The following is a 16,292-nucleotide window of genomic DNA, read 5'->3' as shown; positions in this document are numbered from 1 at the left end:
CTGGCAGTGTATTCTGCCCCGCCGCGCTCTGTTATTAAACATCATTAGACGGGCAAATGTGACAGATGATGAGGAAGACATGCACAGCGTGAGAAAAAAAAGGCCCACCACGAAAAAAAAGAGAAGCCATCTTTTTTAAAATCTCATCTCATTTTCTCTTTTTCGACCATTGCATGAAACCAAGATTTCTGCAGCAGTATTAAGCTGTCAGTTGTAAGTGTGGCGCCACAGACTCTACAGTCGGGCTCCAAAATGTGGAGCAGGGAAGGGAGGGAAGGAGGGAGGGAGATGGGGGGGAGAGGAGGTGGTGGCTGGACAGACTGTGGGTGAGTGTGTTAAAGTATAAGCCCATGGTGCTCTTCACATTATGGTGCTGGGAATGGAAACATGAACAATCTTTTACAATAAGTCAGTCATAATATTTTTTACGGCACTCTCTTCAACTGATACTTTCCCCACATGTCCCTGAGATTTATATTACAGAAAAACACTCTCTGTTCTATGCTCAGCTGGCAGTTGAGCCGTCGCCTATCAACGCACCACTCTCTGCTTATTACATAAATGGCAGAAAAACACTTTAATGAGCCCCCCCCCTTTATTTATCAATTCCACTCTTTTTCTTTTTATCCCTCTGTCACACTCTTTCAGCAACTTTCTCTCCTCCTTCCAGCTCTCTTTATCTTCAGCGGTGTTGATCGGCTAAAGGAAAAGCAATGACAAACAGGGTTAGAGTATAGGCCTATCACCAGGCCATTACTGGTGCAGGAGACAGAATACAGCAGCAGTCAATTGGAAGCCATATGTTCACACGCTGACACACGCACGCACGCACACACACACACACACACACACACACACACACACACACACACACACACACACACACACACACACACACACACACACACACACACACACACACACACACACACACACACACACATAAAGAGGACCTATATGTTAGTTAGAGTGGCATAAGTCCTCACCTAACCCTAACCCATAGGGATAAACATAGAAGTTCCACTCACAATTTGCCACATCATTACAGTATACCTCTGTCAACATTGTTTTCAATAAGCAATCAGTGCACTTTTTATTCTAATGCATAATACACTGACTTGGCACTCAAGTGAAACAATACATGGTACATTGGTATTATTAACAATCAAATATACACAACATAAGAACAATATATAATCACCAACTCTACATTTGATTTAGTATTCATCACCATACCCCCTCCAAAAATAAATGCTTTTCCATGGCAGGGTACTTTACCAATATCATTTTAATGAGACTGAATGATTAATTCAGTTTTCACAAGTGGCACCAGACAGTATGCTTTTTTTTTGTATTGGTAAAGAGAGCCATCTTGTGACCATGTTTATTAAGTGCATGGTTTGGACTGTTACACTGTATAAAGTGAACCCGCAGGTAACACCTCCAGTAGAACGAGCGATACAAGAGAGATATGGTGATGAGTGGACTGATAGTGGAAACAGACACATACACCACACCTGGGATCAATCAGCCAATCAGTACCACACACACCTGATTGCAGTGAGAGAATCACTAACCACTCTCACGGAGCTGAACTATTCCGTGTCCTCACAGTTTTGTCAATCAAATGTGTTACACAATTTAAAATGGTAGAAAATAATAATAAAAAAGTTATTGCCATGATTAAACAGAAACGCAGCAGGTCTTTGCATTTGTTCAATTCAAACCATGAAATATTTTTGCGTGAAAAACAAAATCAAAAAACATCAAAGGAGTTGCTAATTGATTTTTTTTGTCTATCAACTACAGTAATCCACTCAACTTTAAAACCCTTTTATACAGTATACTCTTATAGTTAAAGGGATTATTTAGGGGCGCTTGTGATGTAGTGGATAGAGTGTCCCGCGGCTAGAGGCTCAGTCCTCATCAAAACAGACCCGGTTTGAATCCAACCTGTGGTCGGTTCTCTGCATGTCCTCCCTTCTTTGCCCTATTTCAGCTCTGTCTCTCCAAATCTGTCAAATAAAGTGAAAAACGCCAACATATTATCTTTAAAACAAAGAGAAAAAAGGGTTGTTGAGTATTTTCAAAGTGGGTTGGTATGGGGTCCTTAGTCATAGTTATAGTGTTACCTTATGCCGCCAGACAGCAGTTTATTCCTGAAACTGAAGACTGAGTACAGGGCAATTTGATCCAATTGGACAGTGCCTGCTCCATTGCTCCACTTTAGAGTGAAAATAACTGAAGGTCTGATGATACACTGGCCCCTCCTTGTGGGCAAGGTCTGCATTGCATTCATTTTCTCAATTTTAGGAATGACCACACGTGCATGGATGGTTATTTGCAATGAAGAGACACATAATTAAATACAGTAGGATATAACTGGTAGAAAGGGAAGTCAAATATTTAGCACATGAAGAGCTTTTTATGAAGTTTTATAAGCTAAAAGGTTTCAGGATGTTGACAGGCCTATATGCACGGAAAAACCTGTCTTAATTTTTTTCTTCTTTTTTTAACCTTTATTTATAAAGGTAAATCCCATTGATCTCATCTTTTTCAGGGTCGACCGCCCTACCCACTTCAGCACAGCCGCCCACAAGTGAGCATTGGGTCACCATGTGCCACCAAAAGCTTCACTATATCTTGGCATTGATTATCCAAGTCTTTGGAAATCGTTTTGATGATGTAGGTGAGATCACTGTCAATACAATATTCCAAAACATCCCATATTGGCTTTCAATTGGGTTAAGATCTGGTGACTGTGAATCCCATGGCCTATGATTGACATAATTTGTATACTCCCCTCAAGCTCTATGGAATGGGGCATTGTCAAGCTGAAAGACACAACTCCCATCATATGAAATCAAATAACATTTATTTACAGTTTATTAATATAGCCCAGTATCACAAACAGTACTATGCCTTAAGGGGCTTTAAGCGCTTTACAGCATATGGCAACCAATGTATTTAAACCTTCAATTTTGTTATAGATCATGTAATATATATGTTATGTGGGATAAACAGAATAAAAAGATAAACATTTGAACAGATTACAATGACTAAACTATTACATGCAGATGGCAAAACATGGGTGAATAGTGTAACTGTGGGAGGAAGTTGAAATTACTTCAGAACTTTGTATTGATTTGTAGTGACCTTTTACCTTCCTAAAGGACCAATGCACCCAAACATGCCCCTGGCAGCATAACAGAGCAGCCACGGAAACTCCTCATTGCAGGGGTTAAGTATTCAGGCTTGGACCGTTTTCTCGGTGTACACACTCACCCACTTGTTGAGAATATGGTGAAGGACATCACGTTTTCATGAGCAGTTTGTGCAGCAAGTTTATGGACAACTATAATATCCCGCTTTATGTAACTGTGGATGGATTGTTCTCGCTGAAATATTCTGGTCATGTACCACATACATCCTCATAGCTGCACGTCTGCTTTTGCTAACATATTGCACTAATGCACAAGCATCACATTTATCTAATGTGCCCTTCTCAACCACAATTTCCGACCCTAGTTACTGAGGTATGTCCCATTGATTTCAATGCGATTGTCTCTTTATTCACTGTTCCTATTGAAACACAAGCCAGTTGAACAGTCTTTGTAACTGAAGCCGCCATCCGTGCCCGAGCAATGAACCCTCTATCAAAGTCACTCAGATCTTCCCCCTTTCAATCTTGATACAACATCAGGATCAAGAGGGCCTGCTCAGCATTCATTCCTTATTGTGCCATGCCAACACACTCTCACACCGGAAACGTCACAGTGCGACTGTGGTCCACGTCACATTCCCGTCTGTCACTGACGTGAAAGTCAGCTTTGTCCGTCGTCTGCTGACGCAGAGTGGGTTCAATTCACTACAATGTAATCCATACCCGGTGATGTTTGACGTTGTGAGCTTCTTTCCTATTGGATAGTTTTTATGAAGATTTTCTGTGAAAATGGCCGACATTTTTTTTTATTCTGGGTGGAAAATATGATTTTTTTAGTATAGTTACGCCATTAAAAGTGTTTGTGTAAACATTTTTAGCGAGAAATGTGCATTCCACTTTCATAATCTTTGCTCGGTGAAAGTGTAGGATGTTTGGTTTGATAGTTATGACGAAGAATATTTCGCTATGTAATAACATGGTTGCTATGATGGTTGCTATGGACGCTGAGATCAGCAGCTCGCATGCTGCTTGAATCATGGCGGACAACGCTTCTCCTCTCATCGTCACCAGTGCATTTCAACAGGGATATTTTTCATGACTTTCAATCTACCGGTAATGTATTTTAGTATATTGTGTCGTGCTAAAATGCACGTTATTCTTTTCTGTACTCCTGGAAGCAGAGAACAGCAGCTACATTGTTCTTTTCCTAGTTTGTATTAGTTCACAAACTATTATTTTTGATCAATTTGCCTAATTTAATTTTATAATGGCACCTTGTGAGTATTTATTGTGTTTTTGTGATCGTTGGTGGTCCTATTGTCTGATTGCATTTCGTTTTATAATCTGTTAAATGTTCATGATCTCTGATAATGATTTATTTTTATAACGTTCCTTTGTAATATTAATAATCTATTTTTACCGTTTATTTTTCGCTATCCTACCACGAGCGGGGCTCCTATTAACTTAACGATCGCTCTCTATTAATCTGTAAATGTTATTTTTTATTTATTTTTGGTGAGAGCTGATTGAGAGCAGTAGAAGTACCGGTAGGGGGCGATAATTAAATGGCAATATCAAAAACTCCCCACAGGCTCCATGAAGAAGAAACCTGCAGTCAACAGCAACAAAAACATTCCGGACTCCACCCATCCGGCCCCCTTCCTGTCCTCCTGTCCTAGACTCTCAGGTATGATTGATTAACGTGATAAAACGTGTGCTGTAGCTTCGTTTTTAGGATATCTGTCATTTTCGGTAAATGTTATTTACGTTGACGGTATCTGACGGTAGGCAACCGAAAGTAACTATCAAAAGAATGTAACACTAACAAGTAGGCTATGCTATTTTAGCTTTAAAGCTAGCTGAAAGGCAAGGTAGCCTATTGAATTGATAATCAACCTATATCTGTAATTCAGAAAATATAAGTTAACCACTTACTTTGTCAGTCTGAACAAAATCTATCTTGCTCAGATTACTCCTTATTGAAAAATATTAAGCAAGTTAACACTGTGGATTGTTTGATAGTTAACTAGATTGTAGGCCAGTAGTTTAGCACACAGGTTATGGAGTAATGTAATGTTCTTCTTTCAGACAGACAGAGATGCAGACAGTTCAGTAGATTCTGGCATCCTGGGTTTAAGTCTATAATGCCTTGTTTCCACAGAGTAGAGCGGGTTGTTCATCATGGAGGATGTGCTAGATGTCGGGCTTTTGGCTCAGTTATCAAACATGTGTCTGGGACAGTAGAACATGGGCTAACATTCTGTTTTCTGTTTTCATTAGGGTCTGAGGAACCATATAAAAGGCAGAATTATTGCCAAGAATGCAGATCCTTGTTCTTTGAGTAGATCAGAAAAAAAAGTAAAGTGTTTTGGATTAGTCTTATCTAGATACATTTTGCATGCAGACTCCAGGAAGAGGTAGCTGTTAATCATGTAAGATATTTGTATAATTTATTTCAGATAGAATAATACTAGTCTTAAATGGTGCTCACATTAACAAGTGAAACACCTGGATATAATGTGTGTTATGGAAATATTTTGTGAGAATCTATATATGAATATATACACTCACCGGCCACTTTATTAGGTACAGCAGTTCATTTTCTTGTTAACACATATAACTAATCAGCCAATCACATGTCAGCAACTCAATGCATTTAGGCATGTAGACCTGGACGGGACAACTTATTGCAGTTAAAACTGAGCAACAGAATGGGGAAGAAAGGGGTTTTAAGGGACTTTGAACATGGCAATGTTGAGGGTGCCTGCTGATCTACTGGGATTTTCACTCCAAACCATTTCTAGGGTTTACAGAGAATGGTCTGAAAAAGAAAAAAATATGCAGTGAGCGGCATTTGTGTGGACGTAAAATGCCTTGTTGAAGTCAGAGGTCAGTGGAGGATGGGCATACTGGTTCTAGATGATAGAAAGGCAACAGTAACTCAAATAACCACTTGTTACAAGCAGGGTATGCAGAATACCATCTCTGAACACAAAACACGACCAACCTTGAAGCAGATGGGCTACAGCAACAGAAGACCCCATCGGGTGCCACTCCTGTCAGCTAAAAACCGGAAAATTAGGCTACAATTATCACAGGATCACCAATATTGGACAATAGAAGATTGAAAAATCATGCCTGGTCTGATGAGTCTCGATTTAAGTTGCGACATTCAGATGGCAGGTTCAGAGTTTGGCATAAACAACATGAAAGCATGGCCCCATCCTGCCGTGCACCATCAACCATGCCATGTTCAAACTTCACAGTCACCTAAACCCCCTTTCTTCCCCATTCTGATGCTCAGTTTGACTTCAGTACATTGTCTTGACCACGTCTAAATGCCTAAATGCATTAAATTGCTGCTATGTGATTGGCTGATTAGCTTTTTGTTTTTATAAGCCTCTGAACAGGTGTACCTAATAAAGGGGCCGGTGAGTGTATATACTGTACATATATACATTCACACATATACATTCACACAACATGTGTTATGTCTTTTTTGAACAGTTGCGGCGAGACTAACTGGTGGCTAAGAACAGAAAACTCTGTCAAGCGATACAATCAGCAGGTGCCAGAGAAGAAGTGCATAGAGGAGATGATGGTGGAAAGACGACTGTCCGTGGTGGGACATGGCCATGGGAAGTGTACAGCAATGGTAAAGAAAAACATCTGAGTGATTACATTTATTCAGAAAATTAGTTTATATGTTCTTGATTTTGTATTGCAGCGAGAGGTGTAAAGAGTACTAAAACATTCTAATAAAGTAAAAGTACAATAGCTATGATGACATTTTACTTACTGTAAGTACAAGTTCAATTATCAGTCTAAAAATCTACTCAAGTAAAAGTAGCTGCTGTGTAGTGCAAAAAAGACAAGGGGAAATAAAAATGGCATGTATGCAACGCTACAGTGGCAGTTTGCCACTATACTTCAAACAAAACATACTAAGGTCAAAGTAAAATTGCAGATTGTATAAACTACTCAAAAAGTAAATACACTAAAAAAACTACTCAATTACAATAATGAGTAAATGTAATCCGTTAAGACTTCTGCTTGCAGCGTACAGGTTACAATTTACTGTTGGCCATTATGAGAACTCTTTGTATGATTTCAGAATTCACAAACATCCTCACTAAGAAGAAAAATCTTCTATGCTGAAAGAGCAGCTGAAGAAGACAAGCTCTTGGTCCTTAAGGAGATGAGACAGCACTGCACCTATCTCAGAGGCTAGCTGATGTCATCAGGAAGCTGATCGTAGAAATGCCTGGAGGAAAGAACTATGGTAAGAACATGGTGAGCACACAATGGAGGTCTTCTTATGCTATTTTGAGATGGAATTTAAGTCAGTGATCTTACTTTGGTCCGATTCTAACCTGGCAAGAATGACTGTTCTAATTGTTCCCTGTTTCATTTTGTATTTCCTCCTAGGAACTGATGAGGGACTGCAGGTGTGCTGACAATAACCGGCTCCTTAACACCAGCAATAGTACACGAGATCATCTTGGACCTCTCCTGGTCCACTAACACCTCCAGTCTGCTGAAAAAGGCTCATCAACCTTTTTCCTGTGGACACTGAAGAGACCCCACCTGTTTTCAGCTGTACTGATGAACTTCTACCACTGTGAGATCAAGAGCATCCTGACCAGCAGTGTCACAGTCTGGTAAGGTCACAGACCGTAAGGCGCTAAAGCGCATCACAGGGTTTTCAGTTCCTGCCATTGAGGACGTCCAAAGGAAACGCTGTCTTCTGCTAGCTCACAGCATCCTTAAAGACTCCTCCCACCCTGCCCACAGACTGTTTGCCCTCCTGCCCTTGGTAGATGCTTCAGAAGCCTCTGGACCAGAACCAGCTGACTGAAAAACAGCTGCACATCACCTCACTCACACCCATCATCGCCCCACTACTCCTCCTGGTCATACACACACATCTCTTTTCCACCTGTATTTGTGTATTATAGTAGGTTCATATCACCGCAAAAAGTTATCAACCTGTACAATTTGTCCATATTCTATATATCTGTAATCTAGTATATCATGATCACTTCACCTTAATCTGTATATTATAATCCTAAAAATATACTTATATGTATAGCATTTATTTATATGTATAGTATCCCATTAATCCAGCCATCCATATATACCCAATAATTCACATTTTTGTCATTATCTGTACATCTTGTAATTACATGTACTGTACTTAGCAGATTCCTGCACGTTCTGCTTATTGCACTTCTGGTGAGATGCCAATTCTCTATACAATTTTGTTGCACTTTGTGCAATGACAATAAAGAGATTCTGATTCTTTGATTCTGATTCTTATGTGTGATGACAATAAAGTTAAATCTCATCTCATCTTTCCTTATTTGCCTCATTTGTTTGTTGTTTTGACTGTTTTTGAAATGCGTCCGTGGATCCCTTGTAAATGACCTATATAAATGAAATATATTATAATTGTTATTATCCTGCTAGACACATGAATGGTTGATGATGGGAATAATTATTAAAAATGGACATTATATCTGTCTGAGAATCATATTGAATGCAAAATCGATTTAACCTTTGCTTAATGCAGACTAACTGTTAAATCTATGAAGGTCTATCTAATCTCCGGAATCACACTTAAAGTAAAAAAAAACTATAATGTTATTGATACTAATTAATCCATTTTATTCATGATAATTCTATGGAATCCCACAAAGACCACAGCTGTCTCATTTATATTAAAATATTATATTAAAGCTTGCTCTTTTGTGTTGGACATTAATACATAGTTTTGGATAACATTGACTCTTCAATCTGAACTCATTTGTAATATAATAGCATTAGATATAAACTTGAATGGTCATCATTTACTCTTTAGCTCTGCTGCTAGCTTACAGCTTCAACTTCCAACATTTTTCCAAATTTGAGTTGCACTGATCTGCACCGTTCATTTTCTGAAACCACATTATATGTTATCAAATTACAAATCACAGTTACACATATATAGACCAAAACCATAAGAACGTTGATTAATCCGTTTTGTCATTAAACGCACCACAGTTTTTTTTACAAGCAGCAGTTAGAAGAACGTCTAAATAGCACTGATGAATGTATAGGCCTATATTTATATGTGACCAACATATGTTGCCACATAATGTAAACAGATGTGTTAAGTAGTACTTTCTCAGTTGAAAAATGGGCGGAAAGTTGTTTTCTAAACAGAATGTCACAATCCTCAGCCTAAACCGCAAGAACAATAAAAAACTACAAACACAGGGAAATGCAATACGCAGTAGATTGCAGCGCCATATTGGTTGTAGTTCTAGTGTGTTTTCCCTATTATATGAACGTTTGACCAGGGAACTTGCAAGTATATTATATGTATTTGGTAGTGTTAAGCACATATATTTGGTCAGATTTAATTTTTGATATTGTTAAGAGGGTGAACTCATGTTTTGACCCTACTTAAAGGCTCCCAGTGTATTTTTTACTAAGGTCATGATAAAGGAGGTCAATAACTTTCCAAAATAGTTAATCTCATGTCTCTATCACTTTTGGTTGTTTCCCTGTAAGCCTTCAAACGTGCTTCAGTTTCAAGGTTCAAAGGGCAACCCCTAGGGGTAGGTTACGCCCACAATGTTCACAGTGACATATTTGTAATCTCCTGATTAAGACCTTTCCAATGACGTATTCATTGTCTTCCTACGACAAAGTTTTAATTTTCATCACTCTTCATGCGAAGCCCCTTCTATATGTACTTGTGGACACCCTGTTTGTGCCAAGCTGTATAGCATCAGTCAAAAAAGATTTAAGGGATAGTTATTAAATGTGTTCAAGATATTGATGGTTACCTTATCCACAGTCATGCTTTTCAATTTGGACCAGTTTAGACCCAAATTAACCTGTAAACTACATTCTGTTTCATATCAATATGTTCCCATTCACTTAAAGCCATTTAGTCATTGTGTGAAAAAGGTGAAAAAAAATATTATGACTGATTACATGCAAAGTGGGATCTTTATTTGTTTATCATTGTTATTATTATGGCTTACAGCTTATGAAAACCCCAAATTCAGAATCTCTGAAAATTTTAATATTACATGAAATCAATGAAAAAGAGATTTTAAATACAGAAATGTCGGCCCTCTATAAAGTATAATCATACATGTGTACTAAGTACTTGGTTTGGGCCCCTTTCGCATGAATTCTTGTCTCAATTCCAATGAATTTTCCATGATATTCTAATAATATGAGTATCACCTGTATGTCTGTGTGCAGCAACACAATACATTTTTAATTAACCAAGATATGAGCCTTAAAAGTACAAGCACAAAGTAAAAGGCCTATGCATGACGTTATGTGATTTACTGATTTACTAAGGGCTATTGACGACTCTATTGAAGAAGCCTACAGTCTGCTTATTTTAAATAAAATACAGCAATTGTCTTTTTGTATATCATAGTTATATATGTACTATAACTATACATGTTTAATCCACAGAGACTGGATTTAAACACCTTCTACAAGTCAACCATATTCCATATATTATTTTGCTTAATAATTCTTGTATAATCCCTAAAATACCACAAGGGAAGAGATTTTATGAGACTTAACTGCTCTCTAAATACATGTTTCTTATGTTGAGAAAATGAAATAGAATACTTGGAAATGTGTGTTTAATATATTTTCAAACAAAGTACATCTTTGAACAAACATGTGAAGCTGTAACTTTAATTTTGATGCAAAAAGAAAAGACAGTAGGACTTAATGCAATTATAACAAGTGCTATCCATGAGGCATCTCGTCTCCTCGTCATCACAGCTTCCATTCCCCCTTTCAGATGAAAACAAAGTATCGGCAGCTTACAGACAAACTAGAGACACCATGCCTAAAATGTACCATATAATAAACTTCAAATTACAGGAAAGATACACAAGATTATGATTGTATTTAATTCCACTGTGACAAAAGGACAGAAAAAAAAAGAAATATGAGGCTTAACGCCGGCCCTCCACAGAGGAGGAACATGGTAAAATGGCTCTTCATTTAGGCTCCAGTAGCTAAAAACCTGTACACCATCCTTATTTTTGTAATGCCATTGGCAAAGACAGATGAGAGCAGACCTTTTCGGTAACACTTTACAATAAGGGTACATCAATTAACTGTTAATTAGTGCTTAGTTAATGATAATAACATTTAACATTTAGTTCATCCTCATAAAGCATTAACTAACTGTTAATATTTAGTTATTGTGGGTAAGTTTATGCTTGGTTAGGCATTGTTAACTAATGCTTAGTTAAGAATGAACTAAGCATAACATTAAGTTAAGGCTTAGATAATTCTCCTTTTCAAATACTAGCAACAAATACAGAAAGGACACATAAATATCAAAACAATCCCAATCTGGGGCGTTGAGATGAATTCGAGCCTTCAGCATCCATCTGCCACCCACTCCAAACGGCCATTCTTTTCCACTGCAACACACAAACAAGGAGATATAAATGAAGATGTTATCTTAATGCATTTTACCTGTACCTTTCAGACCTGCCGTGCTTTGTTTGATTAAAACAAACTCAGGTTTTTTTTCCACCTTTGCTGTGGTAACTGAAACCCTGAAACATTAAGTTCCAAACAAACTGGTGCGGTTCGTAGTAATAATGTGATCTGACTGCAGGAAGCACTGACGTTCTCACGTGGCTTATGCCACTGAATTTTGGTTCTTCTCCAAACATTAACCCAAACTGTTGATTAACCAATCAATGGATCATTCTCACATCTGGTGAGAACCAATTAAGTGGAGCTATGACGTTTTAAGCCGCCTTAACATTCCCTTACCTGTTTTAAGTCAAAAAAGTGGCATATGGTCCCGGCAACTTTCTCATGCCGTGTTGTCATATTGGTCCTTTTTCACAAAAATCACCCTTTTCTGTTATCATTATATATCAAACTGTACAATTTGGGCAATTTGAACTTTACCATGATCAGAAGTACTCAATCTGTAATTTTGTGAAACTTTGCTGTTTGTGAGCATTGACTTGCTAGACTTTCTATTGAATTATATAAAAAGGTAAAGTCAAGTTGACATTTCACTTTGAGAGAAAATATAATCAATTGAGCTCAAAAGCTGATACTAACCCTGCGTTCCAAAACCCATACTATTTACTATGGTAGAAAAAATATTTAAGATGTTCCAATTTTTGTGGCCAGATTTAGGTTAGTAAGCAATACCCAAGATTGTTAGTGTTGAAAACAGCATCCTATTTGGGTGATTCTGAGCCATAATCCGGTGCGCACGTGAAGTGAAGTCACATCGACTAAAGGCTGTAACATACTCCGCGAGAAGAAAGAACAAAGTTCTCGGTGACAGAGCTGCGAGAAGAAAATGACGTCATTTTCTTCTCTCAGCTCTTGTTTAGCTGTTCTCGCAGCTTGTTCTCGACACATCACCCGGGCCGAACTTTCTTCTCGCAGCTTGTCCGAGAACTACTGTGTGATTGGTCAGTTTGACGTCAATGAGGAAAGCGAAGTGAAATCAGCTGGCGCTACTGAGTCAAATTTCCATGGTAACAATGCGCCGCGGTGAGGAGTTCGGCAGTTGAGTTCTCGTGAAGTATGTAATGTCAGACCAGAAAGAACTTCTCGCAGCTCTGTCACCGAGAACTTTCTTCTTTCTTCTCGCGGAGTATGTAACAGCCTTAAGCCTCCATATGATAACAAACAGGGATGCGACGGATTTAAAAGCAAGAGGCAAGATCAAGTTGCAATGTTATAAATATGTTATTTAAAATAAGTAAAAGTATGTCCGAATAGTGTGCCTACTGTATCCCAACTAGTTTTTTTTATCTTCAGATGTGGAATTTAAAATAGAGAAAAGAAAGAGTATGCAATTCGGAAGGCAGGGTAAGCCTGTTTCTAAGTATGTAATTTCTGTAATAACAAAATATGAAATTATTGCCCGAGCTCATTTGCATACTAAAGTCTAGAACGTTTGGCTAGTGTGACCACGCCATCCGTATTGCAGCACGGAACAGCCCCTTGGCCACGGCACACATGGGAGAGGTGTGCCGTGGCCAAAGTACAGATGCTAATGAGATGACACGTGCACACGCACGGATACGCAACCTGAGCTGGATGACGTAGTCCATGCGCGACCCTTCTTCCCCACAATAATTGTAAACAATGGCGGCAAGAGGTTCACGAGTGGGTTCCGGTGCGATTGCGAAGTGGAGAGTTTGCTAGAAAATTGGGCCGGTGACAGTATTCAGTCGCAGCCATGGTCGCAGCTGGATAAGACCCACAACATTTCGGAGGTGTTTGGGGCAATCCACGACTACTGCTGTTCTCGATTGTTGTTCTACTAATTCCAGCAGCGAGTACGCTTGGTGATGACATATGTATCGTATTACGACGTGATGACTTATGTATGATAGAGCAATCGTGCCCGGGCTGCGGCCTTTGGGAGCAGTGTGACCACGGGCCAGCGAGGGAGTGGGGACAATCGTACTGGAGCACGGAACAGGCAAACTTGCCTAGTGTGAGTGCGCCCTTATATATCTATGTGAAACACCTAACAGCTATTGACAACATTTGTTTGTCAAACTGTACTTTTCTGTACTACTTTGTAAAAAATGTGGGTATCTCTTTTTCATTTGACAAAATATGTTGACAATTAAAAATAATTAAAGTACATAACCACTTTTGCAAATCCAAATGGATTGAATACAGGAATGAACATGCTTTGAATTAGTTTACATTTGATCAACTTATCAAGCACATTTCATTGGGGGTTAAACTTAGTTACAGAAGTCTAGATAAAAGATCACTTTTGCATACCTGCTTCAAGAAAGACTGAGATGAATTATGTAAGTGCTTTTAGAGAATTGGATCATTCCGCCAGGAGGTCAGAGGGCTGATCTTTTTGGTCGGTAGGTCAGGTCTGCTGGCTGTCCAATTGAGGTACTGGTTGATTAGGCAACAGCAGGGCTACCTGGACATGTGGGGCTGATGGTTCCTGTACATGTTCTGCAAAGTATGTGGAGTTTAACATCCATTGGAAAAGAACAACATTTTGAGTGTTATAAACAACATTAAGTTTAATATTTACGCTGAAAGAGCATTAACCCAAATAGGAAGCAATCAATACTCAATATAAGATTTTCTTGTTAAAAAAAATCCCTTTCTTGACTTCAGCAGATAACAATTTAAGAATATTTTGCATTATTGTACATTGATGTTCTAAAACTTTCTATTCAACATTAACAGTGAAACAAATATAGTGCTGAGGGCTTCTCATACTTAAAAATAAGTAAATTCATATGAATGCTAGTGTAATAAAAAAACACATGGAGACATGGCATCAACTATTAACATTCCTTTTATGAATATGAATAGATGTTACCGTTAATAACACATATGCCCTCCATTCTTTCAGGAAATGCTGATGATGTCTCTGAAAAATGACAACAGAGAACATACACCCAGCCTTTGGAATTTCTTTCAGATTTAGCCAGGAAAAAAAACGGTCTCAATCCCAGGGCTTGCAATTTCTCCACCTAAAAAACATAGACAAACAAAAAGACGGACAAGAATGTTGAACTCAAGCAAGACTATAGCAACAACATGTGTTAACAATACATGTCTGGAATCACTCTGGAGGGTAATAAGCAGCTGTAAGGAAGTAGCTCACTGCTATGCCACTCACCTTGGGCTGCAGACTGCTGTAAGCTCCATGATGACCAAGTAATAGACATGAACCCTTGATGCCAGAATCTACTGAACTGTCTGCATCTCTGTCTGTCTGAAAGAAGAACATTACATTACTCCATAACCTGTGTGCTAAACTACTGGCCTACAATCTAGTTAACTATCAAACAATCCACAGTGTTAACTTGCTTAATATTTTTCAATAAGGAGTAATCTGAGCAAGATAGATTTTGTTCAGACTGACAAAGTAAGTGGTTAACTTATATTTTCTGAATTACAGATATAGGTTGATTATCAATTCAATAGGCTACCTTGCCTTTCAGCTAGCTTTAAAGCTAAAATAGCATAGCCTACTTGTTAGTGTTACATTCTTTTGATAGTTACTTTCGGTTGCCTACCGTCAGATACCGTCAACGTAAATAACATTTACCGAAAATGACAGATATCCTAAAAACGAAGCTACAGCACACGTTTTATCACGTTAATCAATCATACCTGAGAGTCTAGGACAGGAGGACAGGAAGGGGGCCGGATGGGTGGAGTCCGGAATGTTTTTGTTGCTGTTGACTGCAGGTGTCTTCTTCATGGAGCCTGTGGGGAGTTTTTGATATTGCCATTTAATTATCGCCCCCTACCGGTACTTCTACTGCTCTCAATCAGCTCTCACCAAAAATAAATAAAAAATAACATTTACAGATTAATAGAGAGCGATCGTTAAGTTAATAGGAGCCCCGCTCGTGGTAGGATAGCGAAAAATAAACGGTAAAAATAGATTATTAATATTACAAAGGAACGTTATAAAAATAAATCATTATCAGAGATCATGAACATTTAACAGATTATAAAACGAAATGCAATCAGACAATAGGACCACCAACGATCACAAAAACACAATAAATACTCACAAGGTGCCATTATAAAATTAAATTAGGCAAATTGATCAAAAATAATAGTTTGTGAACTAATACAAACTAGGAAAAGAACAATGTAGCTGCTGTTCTCTGCTTCCAGGAGTACAGAAAAGAATAACGTGCATTTTAGCACGACACAATATACTAAAATACATTACCGGTAGATTGAAAGTCATGAAAAATATCCCTGTTGAAATGCACTGGTGACGATGAGAGGAGAAGCGTTGTCCGCCATGACTCAAGCAGCATGCGAGCTGCTGATCTCAGCGTCCATAGCAACCATCATAGCAACCATGTTATTACATAGCGAAATATTCTTCGTCATAACTATCAAACCAAACATCCTACACTTTCACCGAGCAAAGATTATGAAAGTGGAATGCACATTTCTCGCTAAAAATGTTTACACAAACACTTTTAATGGCGTAACTATACTAAAAAAATCATATTTTCCACCCAGAATAAAAAAAAATGTCGGCCATTTTCACAGAAAATCTTCATAAAAACTATCCAATAGGAAAGAAGCTCACAAC

At 38.4% G+C, this 16,292-nt stretch overlaps 2 long non-coding RNA genes across 2 annotated transcripts; one reads left to right on the top strand and one right to left on the bottom strand.

Annotated features, from left to right (window-relative positions):
- The first annotated feature begins 4,803 nt into the window (after nt 1–4,803).
- On the top strand, nt 4,804–8,454 carry LOC307264859. Its single transcript, XR_013845323.1, has 4 exons — nt 4,804–4,850; nt 6,671–6,818; nt 7,278–7,445; nt 7,592–8,454. It is a non-coding gene; the product is annotated as an uncharacterized lncRNA (long non-coding RNA).
- A 2,360-nt stretch (nt 8,455–10,814) lies between these two features.
- On the bottom strand, nt 10,815–15,427 carry LOC307265364. The gene is made up of 5 exons (XR_013845344.1): nt 15,344–15,427; nt 14,847–14,942; nt 14,544–14,697; nt 13,979–14,167; nt 10,815–11,619 (listed from the first exon to the last, which is right to left on the bottom strand). It is a non-coding gene; the product is annotated as an uncharacterized lncRNA (long non-coding RNA).
- Nucleotides 15,428–16,292: the final 865 nt, after the last annotated feature.

The sequence above is a fragment of the Ammodytes marinus genome (genome assembly GCF_949987685.1).
Source record: "Ammodytes marinus genome assembly, chromosome: 18".
Classification (NCBI taxonomy): Eukaryota; Metazoa; Chordata; class Actinopteri; order Uranoscopiformes; family Ammodytidae; genus Ammodytes; species Ammodytes marinus.
Note: the sequence above shows the minus strand (reverse complement) of the source record. Positions and strands in the feature narration are given on the sequence as shown.